The sequence below is a fragment of the Ahaetulla prasina genome, chromosome 2 (assembly GCF_028640845.1).
Source record: "Ahaetulla prasina isolate Xishuangbanna chromosome 2, ASM2864084v1, whole genome shotgun sequence".
In the NCBI taxonomy this organism is placed as follows: Eukaryota; Metazoa; Chordata; class Lepidosauria; order Squamata; family Colubridae; genus Ahaetulla; species Ahaetulla prasina.
In genome coordinates this window covers 127,218,009-127,231,797 of record NC_080540.1, presented here as the reverse complement: position 1 = coordinate 127,231,797, position 13,789 = coordinate 127,218,009, and positions in this window count along the sequence as shown.

Below are 13,789 nucleotides of genomic sequence, written 5' to 3'. Positions count from 1 at the left end.
AGTTGTTGTTGTCGGGTTTTTTTTAATTTGGCAAACCAAGCTGTTTGCAACACAAACCTTTTGTTTTGATTCTAGGCAGCTTTCCTTCCTTCTTGCTCCCTTGCCTCTTGGCACAGATAACAGCAACCATAATGCAATCAGCAATGCTTGAGTTAGAGCTGACTGTTCAGACATTTTAAAAGTGCATTTTTTTTCTCTTTTGGCAAAGAAAACCTCCCTGCATCTAGTAAATATGAAAATTGTTACATCTATATTCTTTCCTACTTAGAGATGAAATGGCTGGCTTTGATCTCTGACATTAGCCTTTACTGGGGTCTCTCTTCAGCTGTCTACCAAGATGTCTCCAAAGGATAGATTTTATCTCACAAGGATCTCTTTTCTACAAGGGGTTTTGTCTCAGGCCCTGGAAAAAGCCCGAGGGGGGGGGGGAGGAGTAAAAATAAGAGTTTGGAAATAGATAGTATTGTGATCTTTTTAGTTCCATTAGCATTGTCTTGAATAAAATGAAGACTTTGATAGAATAAGGGGATGAAGACAACAGGTAAAATTGATTAACAAGCTCCATACATGAGAACAGTTCTTATGCTTCTGAAAAATTCATCACTATAGAGGGATAAGTGTATTTCATTATAATAAAAGGAAGGAAGGAAGGAAGGAAGGAAGGAAGGAAGGAAGGAAGGAAGGAAGGAAGGAAAGGGAGGGAGGACTCAATTCTAAATTATATGTTTAGAACAAAGCCAAAACATGGACAGATCTTTTAGACGAAGCATTTTCCAAAGATTTAAAGGGGGGAAAAACTTAATCATGTAGTTAGGTTAAGCCAGATGGGCTGCTATTGAGGATACAGCAAACCATTTGTCAAAGTAAAATTCTTTGATCAGCCAACCAAGAAGTTTGCAGAAGTGGTTGAATTAGATGCTTAGCTTAATTTTAGAAAATAAGATTGTATAGTACATGGAACTACCAATGTTGCTCATGGGATCTCCTTTGGTATCCACCCACTGCTTCACTTCACTGATCTCCACCTGACAGCAAAGAATTAGCTCCCATGTTCATGCTTATTTCCAATTATAGGGTTACACTAAAATAGGCAAGAGTCAGGGAAGAAGCCTTAGCTTTCTGTTGATTTTTTCTCATTGCTATAAGCCACCCAAAAATGCTGCTGGAAAATCTCAATGAGGCTTCTTATATGGGAAGGCAAGATGGCCACAAGACAAATTAGGAGAATGGAAGCTGCATTCACTGTCATCCAACCAACACCAGCCCTTCTGCCTGTCCCAGCATCTCTCCCAACCAACTCATATCCCTGGCATCCCAAGTCCAAAAAATGAATAGTTGCTATTTGATCTTCTAGGAAGCTGCCATTAATCACACCTCCCTTGGTCTCATCCAAACTGATTCTTTCTTTGTTCATGCAAGTCAACCACAGGCTTCTACTCTTCTTCCTGCTGCTGTCATGCTACCAAATGTTGCTAAACACGGAAACTGATCGACAGTTGACTGGTATTTTGCAGGGGACATCTTGCTGTCTCCCTACCACGGCTGTTGGCTCTGGGAAGCACTCATGCCTTTATGACCTCCAGATTGGATTACTGCAACACGCTGTACATGCTTTACCCCTTGAAGAGTATTCAGAAGCTTCAACTGGTGCAAAATGCAGCAATGCAGGCAGCTAGTGCTCCAGTTACTCAGCACATGTGACATGACTCCTGTGCAAGCTGTATTAGTTTCTGGTGTGCTTCCTAGTGCAAGTCAAGGTTTTGGCTGTCATCTTTAAAACCCTCAGCATGACTTAGGACAGTACTTACAGGACTGCCTCTCCTTAGTTGTTTATACCTAGCCTGTCCAAGAAGGGCATGGTCCTGATACTGTCAGCTAGGGGAGGGGTCTCCAACCTTGGCAATTTTAAGCCTGGAGGACTTCAACTCCCAGAATTCCCAAGCCAGCTTGCTGGGGAATTCTGGGATTTGAAGTCCTCCAGGCTTAAAATTGCCAAGGTTGGAGACCCCTGAGCTAGGGAGTATCAGCTGGCAGAGTCCGGAGGGAGAGCCTTTTCTGCCATGACACCCATCCTTTGAAACATATTTTTTCCCTGAGATTAGATTGGCCACATCCCTGTAGGCCTTTTGTATGGCCTTGGGAACCTGACTTAATATTTGTGCTGAGGGCCCTGGATGTGGATCAGAGCCTGTCTCCTGGTTATGTGGCTGCTGGATTATATCATACCCATCTGCAATATATTTTTATTTTTGGTTTATATTATATACTTTGCATTTTTATTTGTGTTATAGCAAGCCACCCAGAGTCAAGTAAAAATGGAAAAGTGGGCGGCTAGATAAATTCATTCCATCTCTTGTCAACAAGATCCCATTGCCAAGGAGAGATCTATTACCAGATCCTGTTTTCCCTCAAATTTACTTCTTGGGAGAAAGACGGACAGTTTTTCTCAGCATGCGATTAAGCCAAAGTTAATTCACTTTCATTATTCAGAACCCATCTTCTTTTCCATTAAAAAAACAAATGGAAAAACGGATAGGTTCGGGCAATGAATACCCTGTAAGGCGCTTATAGATTAAAAACAAAACCTGTCCAATTAAGTGTTTCCTTCAAAAAAAAATGAATTTGATTTCTCTAATCTCTCTCTTGCCCCACCTCCCAATTTTCATCTGAATAGCTTGTTACAAGCCCTGTGCAAAGAAGAGAAAAGCTACATTTGAAATAAATAAATAAACAAACAAACCAGCCAGCAAACTCCCAATTTCCATGAATAACTCTAGTGCTAGTCAACCCAGAACAGGAAGGAGAAAAGATGCGAGTGGGGGAATGTTCTCTTTTTTAACAAACAGCTTTTAGTTGCTCAGATTTTGCTATTCAAAGCCATGATTTATTTTCCTTGGCTGGATAGGCTGTTCCTGAACATCTAGAGCAGAACTTAAAGTATGAGCTGAAGTTCAACTTGGGATATGGTTTGATGGAGCATTGCTAGCTGGATTGAACTACAATGTCTACTTCCTTTTTAAGGTGCTTTTTATTAAAATGTTGTTACATATATAATAAGAAATAAATCCAAATAAAAAGCATAGCAAATGTGTAAACAAAGAAAAGAAAGGCAAAGAAGAGGCAAAGAAAAAAGAGAGAAAGGGGAAAAAAAAGAAAATCAGAAAAGGACAGAAAGCATGAAAAAATACGTAAAGAAATGACTTCTGATTTTTTTTCCCCAGCAGTTATTCCTGCAATTTTAATCAAACCTCTCTAAGATTATATCATAATTCCCTTCTTTCTATGACCTTTCTAATCGTCAAAAGTATAAGTCACAAAATCATTTTCTTTTTTTTTACATAAAAAGTACCTAAGCATTTTCCAGTCATTGATAAATGTCCATAATGTTCTTTCTCTAATCAAGGAAGTCAGTTTAGCCATCTCAGCATGTTCTGTCAATTTCACCAATAATACTGACTTTCCCCCCCTGTTTTTCTGCATATAATGCAGAATCTTGCCACAGTAATCATGAATTGAAATAATCTTCAGTGACTGTTTTCTAAATCTGTATCAATCAATCCTAAAAGGAAAAGTTCTGCCTTCAAATGAGTATTATTCTTTAAAATCCTCTGTATCAATGTGTGTTTTTGAATCCAAATTTTTAAAGTTTTTTTTTATATGTCCACCAAGTGTGATAGAACGTCCCCTCATGTTGTTCACATTTTCAACACTGATTTGGAATGCTGTTATACATTCTGGATAATTTCTCTGGCATTGTGTACCAAAGATACACCATTTTGTAAACTTCTTTAAGATCATAATATATTGTAAATTTCAACCTTTTTGACCACCATATATTTTCCCTTAGTCCATTTGTATATTACAACCAACATTCTTAGTCCACTTCATTATATATTGTTTAACCTAAACTACTTCCATTTCAAATTTAACAAAGTTTATACATTTTAGCTCTTACATTTTCATGATTAGTACACAATTGCACTTCAAATTCTGTCTTACTTTGCCCAGTGGTTGTAAAAATCACTTTATACTGTGATTTTCAGCCAAAATCATTGTAAATAACTTATAGTCATTATTCAATAAAGATATTGGTTAATAATTTATTATTAAAGTCTGGTCCTGGGCAGTGGTGGGTTTCAAAATATTTTACTACCGGTTCTGTGGGTGTGACTTTTAGGCGTGGCATGGATTGCTGGGTGTGGCTTGCTGGGAGTGGCAGAGAGGATACTGTAAAATCTCCATTCCCACCCCACTCTGGGGAAAGATACTCTAAAATCTCCATTCCCTCCCTAATCCAGGGGAAGGTTACTGCAAAATCCCCATTTCCTCCCGACCAGCTGGGACTTGGGAGGCAGAGAATAGATGAGGGTGGGGCTAGTCAGAATTTTTACTACTGGTTCTCCGAACTACTCAAACTTTCCGCTACCGGTTCTCCAGAACTGGTCAGAATCTGCTGAAACCCACCTCTGGTCCTGGGCCTCTTTAAATAGTAATGCTATATTGGCCTCTTTCCAGCTGTCAGGAATATTTCCATTCTGTAAAATAATGTTAATCATTTGTTGTAAAGGTTGCAGAAGTTTATCCTCAAAACATTTATAATAAGTTTGGTAAACCATCTGGACCAGGTGCCTTTCTTTTTTTAATTTTTTTAATAGCTTTACAAACTTCCCTTATTGTTATAGGTCCATTCAAAAGTTGTCTCTGATTCTCTGTAATCTTCAGAAATTCTGTTTATATAAATATTCATCCATTTTTTCAAAGGAAATTTCTTAATCTTTATATAGAGTAGAATAATACTGATGAAAGACTTTTCATAAATTTTCATTATGTCATTACAGTATTTCCTTCTTGTAAATTTAGTATTACTTTTTCTTTTCTTTTTGTTTTCACAACTTGTATGCCAATTATTTCCTCAGTTTATTTATAAACTCAGAACTTCTTTGCTTTGCATAATTCATGTTTATTTCCATGTATCTCACTGCTAAAACAGAGAGTTGCTTCTGTAGAAGTTTCATTTGGTAGGTAATAGTTGTCCCCTCTGGGAACTTCTTTAGAACTCTTCTTTTTTTAATCTGATCCAAAATCACTTGTATTTTCTCCTGACTTTTCTTTTTAAATTCACTGTTACATTGTATGAAATATCCAGTTATAAAAGATTTGCTTGCATTTCAAACCATTCTGATTTCCAAGACACTCTTAAGATTATTATTTTTTAATTCTTTTAACTTCTTTTTTTTCCAATTCTCCATTACTATTTCCTTTTACAACAACATCTCATTAAATTTCCACCTGAGTTACTTTTTCTTTTAAAATTAAAGCCAATGGGTTATTGTCTGAGAGAGTCTTTGGTAACATCTCTACTTTATGAACATTACTAATCAAGGTCTTAGAGAGCCAAATCATATTTATTCTCAAAAAAGGTCTACATCTTTCATATAAAGTAGTATAATCTTTTGAATTGCTATTTTTACAATTGTTTCGTACATGAATTTGGTTTTGGTGTTGGTTTCTTCCCCAGTGCAGCTATTTAAAGTGAAACATGGATCATAGAATGTATTCATTGTAGAGTTAATTAGACTAGATGATCACTGTTAATAGTGCTTAGTCTTCACCATCACATATATCAAAAGTGGGGAAATAACTATATTTTATTCTTGTCCAATGAGGGAACCCTCTACATGACTGTAACAGAATCATCAGTGCTTGGAATACTTTACCTGACTCTGTGGTCTCTTCCCATAATCCTAAAAGTTTTATCCAAAAACTTTCTACTATTGACCTCACCCCATTCCTAAGAGGATCATAAGGGGCGTGCATAAGCGCACAAACATGCCTACCGTTCCTGTCCTATTGTTTTTCTTTTCTTCTTCCTATATATATATATATATGCTTATACCTCCTTATATTTACTCATATATGTGTTTATATACTATATAATCTTTTTGTACGATCCCTACATATATTGTTGTGACAAAATAAATAAAATAAATAAAAATAAATAAATAAATAAAATAAATAAATGTCCTCATCAGATAATGTCATCGAGGGAGTATAACTTCTCTGTTGCAGTGCTTAGGAATCACCTCCCCTCTGAGATCCAGAAGGCTATGAAAACTTGACCCTTCCCTGGGCCAGGATGTTTGTTCAGTCCAATATGCTTTGCTTTGCTTTGCTTTGCTTTATTTTGTTATTTTACTTTATAATTTATTTTATTTTTTATTTCCACCTTGATCATTTTCATAAGAAACTCAGGGTGGTGGATATACATAATGCTCTTTCCTGCTCTTATTTTTCCCACAACAACAATCCTGTGAGGTCATTTGGTTTGAGAAAGAGTGACTGGTTCAAAATTATTCAACCAGAACTCGGTAAAACTGACAGTCTCCTGGCTTCTAGCCTGGTGCCACAACCACTAAACCAAACTGGGTTTTATAGGTCCCGTTTTGTTGGTAATTTGCAATGGTGTCTCAGTTAATGTGGTTTTTTTTAACTATTTCTTTAATCTTGTATTTTGAAGTTTTTTTTCATATCATTGGAAGAAATGTCCATCTGGGTTCCGTTCTAAGTGGGAAGAAAGACACTGGAAACATGGAGACTGCTTGGGAAGATGGTTTAATGGTGGACAGGACTACATGGTTTAATGTCCTGGGCAAAAAGAGCACATGGGAGAGAGAGAGATGGAGAGAGAGATATATTTATACCCTCTCTTGGGCTCCACCTTGGAGCTTCCTGTTCCGGTGTAAGAAATGTATTCTGATTGGTTGTCAGACTCCCATGGGGCTATACAGGGGTACCTTGAATCCCAGACCTGGTTGAATCTTGCTGGGTGATGATGTAATGCAGGGTTTTAGGCAATTCGTATTTTGGCTTAATGGCTTCGTCCTGGTTTGGATCTTGAGTGAGGGCTAATCCTATCATGTCCTGAGGACCATGTCTTTTGTGTTGTAGATAAGCTGGCCCAGCCTTTCTCTTGTAGATAGGTTGGCACCAAAACATCTGCTTGGGGAGGGGGCAGGAGCTGAGGCTCTGATTTTGTCTTTAGAAGCATGTTTCTCCTTTAGGGAAAATATAATATTCTGCCTTTTCAATATTTCCTAGAATATTTTATTTTCTTAGGAGAGGGGTGAGTGCTAACTTCCTACAATATGTCTTTTTGACAGTTTGCTTTTAACTGACACCCATATGAATTTTCTAAATAAATAAATGTTTCTAATATCTGATATCTTTGCACTAGATTTTAATTAATAAAGGTGTTTTTTATAAAAAAAGGGCAGCATTTCTGAGATGTATATGTGGCATCTATGCACGCACACACAATCACACATTGTTAAATGTTACTCTACAAAAAATATATTCTAATGGCAATTATTCTCTCCAAAAGGACCTGGAAGCTGTAGTTTAATGAGAGTGCTCAAAGGGACAGTAGGATCAAATTATACGCTGGCCTTCTTTTTCAACATTAATCACTGAGACAGAATGAGAGCAAATCCTTCCTTTTTAGAGCAAAGTAGCAACAGTGCAGGGAACAGGGAGGAGGCACACTGCTGGCAAGACTAGAGGAGAGAACTTAACAAGAACATCCACAAGACACTTGAATCAGCCCCATGCAAAGACTGACATGAACTCATGGCATGATCTTCAGACAGAAAATAGGATGTCACCGTTTCCAGGAGTAGACAGGCCACACAGTCCATAGCTACAGGATGAGACCCAAGCAACTGAGGCTTTCAAGCTGGAGCAGGATAAGACCCATCCAGCCTAAGACTCAAGGACTATTAGCTCAGCTTTCTTCAATGCAAGCACCTGCATTGTCATGTCATGTTTGTGACTCTGGAAATTACAAGGACTTTCATAAATAATTGTCTTATTTAAACTAGACTGGTTCCATCATCACCATCCCAACTTTCAACTATTTTGTATGCTGTTTCAGTTCTGTCAGTGGATTAATATTGTGAGACTCTTCCTGGTAATTAATTTCCTACATTTGGTATTACTCTGCCGTTCCTCCTGTTTGCTATTCTGTATGGTTCCACATAGAGGTAGTCCTCGTTTAATGTCAGCCTTTGCAGGTCTGTTAAAAAAAATGCGGAAAACTGAAGTAAGATCATAAGCATAGTCAAGGTTTCATGTGATAACCACCAAACCAACTAAATGGCCAGTCTCAATTGTGGTTGCTAAATGAAGTAGTCCTCAAGTAGCAATTGGGACTGAAATTTCTGTTGTTAAGTGATGTGACCAATCTCAGCAGTCCCAGTTTCCACTATTTATTGAATCCTGTGGTCATTTTTGGGGAGGCCAGCTTCCCACAACAAGATCAGTGAAGAAGCCAGCAGGAAGTTGAAATTCCAGGTAGCTTGCAAGTGTGCTAGCAGGCAGTAAGTGGATGCTTCTGAGTGAGAGAGGGTGTGAGGGATGCCCAAGGGCACTACGGAGATGTAGAGAAGGTCAGGGACCATGCACAAGGGTGTGAGGTAGGCAAAGCAAGGCTCAGGTGAGATGCATGAGGGCATGCAAGGGTGTCTGAGGAAGGTGCAACCAGGATTGGGAAGGGAGTGAGGGTCTGAGGGAGATGTGGGGAGGGTATGTTAGGTGTGCAAGGGTACACAGTGATGCGCAAGGGTACACAATGGTGCAAAGGAGCTACATGGAGACTCAGGGAGGGTGCACAGGGTGTGAGGGGTGCATAAGGATGTGAAGGAATATGGGGAAGCTCCAGGAGGTATGGGAAAGCTCTAGTGTAGGTGTCTAGCATGGTGCAAGTAAAGAGGAGCTGGGGGAGGGTATGGGTGGGATAGACTTACTCCAACAATTTCCCTGCTAGCTTTTCCATTGACCTTCTGGAAAAATTGGCAGGGAAGGATGCCAATGGTGGTCACATGATTGTATGGCATTACAGCCAGTCATAAGCAGTCAGATCATGATCACATGCCTGCAGGGGTGCTGCGATAGCCAGAACTCCAAGCATCAATTGGAGATATCATTCATTCAGTGTTATTGTAACTCTGTATGGTTGCTCAATGAATAGTCATAAGCTAAGGCAGGGCTGTCAAACCATGGGCCGGATGCATCACATGCTGACCATGCCGACGCCCAGTTTAGCAAAGTGGGGGAAAGTCCCGATATATCACATGTCGCCGCCATGATGACGCGAGTTTGACATCTCTGAGCTAAGGATTACTTGTGTGTTTTATGTGCTTTACTTGTTTTATGTGCTAAGCTCTGCCAATATGTCATGGGTAGTCATTAAAGGGTACCAATTGGAGCAGCAGATATTCAGATATTGCTATCCAATGACAACTTGATGATGGTTAGAAATAAGAATGTAAACTTGTAATTCCTCTGATAGTCAAGCACTGAGAAGAAAATTCTACATGATCACTCTAGAAAACTATTAAGTCCGGATACAAAAAGAGAGGCAGGATGATCGTAGTGAAGTAAAACAACAGTTTATTTCAGGCAACAGGAACAATAACAAAAATAATTATGAACTGAGGGCTGCCCGAGGCTGCAGCTCCTTTTACAGGGAGCTGTCCAGCCTGTCAGCCACTGACGCTTGTTCATTTTCCTGCCAGGGAAAATTAACCAATGAATGAAGACTGATGTAAGACTCACTCCTACTTGCATGTTCAACAAAAACTATCCAAAGTTAAGTAACTAAAGCCAAATATCTTTTCAAATATTTGAAGAGTGCTATCATTTATTAAGGCTAAACGTATCTATCTCTTTAAATATCTCTTCAGAGGACTTAATTACTAATCCACTGATCATCTTTGATGCCCTTTTCTGAATTTTCTTCTCTGAATTTGTCATAAGATGCCTCAAAATACTTCAAATAAGATTTCTTGCTCTGAAATATCTAAATACTTCTGGAACACAAAAGCAGTTTGAGGGAGATTAATTGCCTTTAGCTGTCTAGAACTTCATTAACAAGTACTTATCACAGATATTTTATTCCACAGCAGCTTTCATCTTCTATTGATGTTTTTTTTTACGTGATGTGATGCTACATATCTAAACAATAGAAAAGTGAAAGACTTTATTTTTACAAAAAGGGATTGCCCGAAAAAATAGATTATATATAAGTTGAGTAAACATGTCTATTACCTTCTCAAAAAGCACCTTTGGATGTGGAATGTGTTCCCAGTGCTAACTCCAGTAACTTCATCCAGATTCTTGAGTAGTTGCTAGTTTAACTGAGTCTGTCACACTTGTAGCTAATCCTCTTCCTCTTCTCTTTCTCAGCATTATAATCTTTTCCAAAAATTTGGGTCCAAAGTTGGATGATTTGAGCGGGTTATTTGTGCTCTGAGTGAGACATCTGGGTTGATAAGCTCGGTGATCCATTTGTTTGTTTTCTTAGCTACCTATGGTATTCAGTAAATAAAACAAAGTAAAATTAAATTAAAAGCCAGTACAAAACTTTAAATTTTGTCTAGTAGGTAACTGGCAAACAGACAGATCTTTCACTACAGGTTCAGTATATTGGTTCCTGTAACTTGAATGAATTAGGAGTTACCTGCTTTGTTTTCACTAACTGCAATTATTGAATACATTTAAAGGATGTACAGCACATTGCAATAATCAAAGACATGAGCCAACACATGGATAACCTTTGCCAGATCCAGTTTGGCAAAGGTTATCAACCAGCTTGGAAAAGCTGCAGCTGGTGTTCTAGGTATAATTACGTGAAAACATTTCTCTTCATACCTGGAATAAAACCCAGAAACAGCAAACTTTTAGGGACTTAGGAGTGCTTCCTTGAACCTTTTGTTGTTTCTCGATTTTACTGCCGGTATGAAGAGAAATGCAGAACTTTTAGGGAGATTTGTTTATGGAGATTCTCAGTCATCCAGGTCATGGTTGTCCTAAAGGTGCTTTTTCAAGAGGCAACTAGACTTTCTGGTTTTCCTTTGAAGACGTTTTGCTTCTCATCCAAGAAGCTTCTTCAGCTCTGACTGACTGATGGATGGAATGGAATGGGAGACTGTACTTCAGTCCCTGAATCTAATTTGTATTTCAAAGCCACCAGCATTTCTGAGTTATCTGAATTTAATTTCAGCTTGTTCTCCAAAATGAAATGGAATTGGATGGTTAGAAGCAATAGATTTGAGTTTCATCACATGTTGGAGTGTAACTACACTCCAACATTTCAAATGATCCCTCTAATAGAAGTTGAACAGTGTGGAGGCCAAGATGGAACCATGTGGGATATCAGGCCAATTTAGTTCTTCAACAGTACTCACTGACCCCAACCTCTACACCTGGCCTAAGAAAAACAACCAGAACAGCACCCCAAATTCAACTGGCATTACCAGGTGATCTAGAAGGTAACCACAGTTGATCATGTCAAGATCCACAGAGAGGTTCAGAAGAAATAGCAAAGACATATTCCCGCTATCTGGTACAGGTCATCCACTAAGATGTCTATTATAGTTTCAGAATCATATTCTTTTTGAAACATGATTGAAATCGGTTCAAAAATGAAAAATATTCAAATATGTCTGGAAATGTGAAGCTATCACCATCCCCACCCCAAAACTGAATATCTGAGATTGACTATAATTGTACAGATTTATTTCAGTGCCACTAGGTACTCCAAACTAGAAAGTTATCTCCACAAAAGACTAGAACTATACTTTACTGAGATAAGGTATAACAACAGAATCTTTCAAGTCTTTACATTCTTTATTTTCCCATCTTCTTATTTCCCAGTGAATCAGGAAGATGTTTACCTGAGTCACTTCCAAATATCGTCATGATTCCCATGAATTAAATGTTTCCACCCACCCCTTTGCCTTGCATATCTCTGTCAAGGTCATCTCCCTTACACACTACAATCTCTCATATCAATGGAGGATTTATGCTTAGTAAAAGCAAAACTACTTTTTTAAGGTGGGTGTTGGGAATTCATGCAATCATTAAAAAGCCATTGATCACCTTCTATACTGAATCTTATTCCATTTAATCAGCCAAGAAAGGAAATGGATTGAATAACCAGGTAGTAGTTTTCATCTCTATATACATCCTGTCCATATCCTTGAGATTTGTAAGCTGAAAAAACAGATTTACAGTACATGGAGTTGCCATGGTAACTTCTATACTGGGGAATATATGTAACTCGGTCTTCCATTGTTGGGTTTTGATGTTCTCTGAGCTTGGTCCCCTTCTTGTGTTGTTTTATTTCCAGGCTAGGTAACATCATCAGTGCATGGAGAATGGAATTTTGTGGTAGCTTGTCCTATCAACCCTGATAAGGGCATTTTTTCTACCTGGTTTGTTTAATAGGTGAAATGTTTTTATTTATCCAGTGGTGGTTAAAAGATATGTGATAAGGAACATTTTTTTAATTTTTAATTGTTGGTTGCATAGGTCAGATTTATTTATTTATTGATTAGATTTTTATCCAGGCTTTATTACCTTATAAGTAATTCAAGGCAGTGAATATACTTAATACTCCTTCCTCTGCTATTTTCCCTACAACAACTCTGTGGGGTAGATTAGGCTAAGAGACAGTTCCTGGCTCAAAGTCTCCCATCTGGCTTTCATGCCTAAGGTAGTCTCCTGGTTTCTATCCCAGCACTTCAATGCAAGTATGCCTTCTGCATGGTGCTATCAGCAGCTGTCATTTTGCCCAAAATAAAATTGGAAGAACAGCTGTCATCTCTTTGATTCCCCATCTCTATAGTCTTAAAGAGAGCCTTTAGAAAACCTGAATCTACCGGAGTACTTTCTGTTATATTTCTGGCAAGTCAAAGGCTGGTGTTCCTTAAACAGTCTGCTCATACTTCAGTATATACCCTGCCTATGGTGAATTCATTGGAACTTAATGGCAATTAATTTCAACCTGAGGTGTTCTGTAAGCAGAAAGTAGGGGTTTCTGTTTTTTAGTTTCTCCGTTTAAGATATCCTGGGCAGAATAATTAGGAAACAATCTCCACATATTTGATCTTAGCCAAAGGGCCAATATATATAAACATATATGTGTGTGTGCATGTTTTCTGGTAAGCATAATCTAGGCATCTGCGTGCTTTTGCTTTTAAAGGCAGGTCTTTCTTGTAAGGAAGTGTGCACATGCACAGCCATTCTCTAACATGTTTTTTTGGGGACATTTGATGTTTTGACCCCAAAATGCAATCTGTCCAGTTTGCTTGTTGAGCTGTTAAACTGACTTGTTCAAACAGATGACTCAGTAAGTTTTTATGACCATCATATATTTGAGGTTTATATATATATATATATAAAACGGGCATTTCTAGCGTGACACCACTAAAATCTACTCTGTTCAATGGTTCAGTGCTTTTCAGATTATCCTTCTTAAGGTATTTCTGCCAAACTCTCTTTTTCATTTGTCAAGTATATAAGCCTTTGGGTTTTTGTTTTTTAAAGGATTTCAGGCCAAACAAAACGTGTCCATGTTTTATGGTCTCCCTCCTCCCTCAGTTTTCCTCTTTTTTCTTTTACAGAACTTTATTGATTTTCAAAAAACAAAACAAAAACAGGATTAAAAGATAAATGCGCAAGAAAAAAAGAACGGAAAAAGAAAAAAGATTAAGAAAAAAAGGAAAATAAATGTGCAAAAAAGGAAGTAAAAAGTAAGAAAAATAGAAAAAGAATGACTTCTGACTTCCTTTGATACAGATATAAATAAACAATACATCGAACTCTTACTTTAAGGTCTACATTTGTATAATTCCATATAATTCTAATCGACAAATCCCAAAATCAACATCTCATTTCTTATAGTTTCTTGCAAAAAAATTCAAAAGTGGCTTTCAAGTAGAAATAAGAT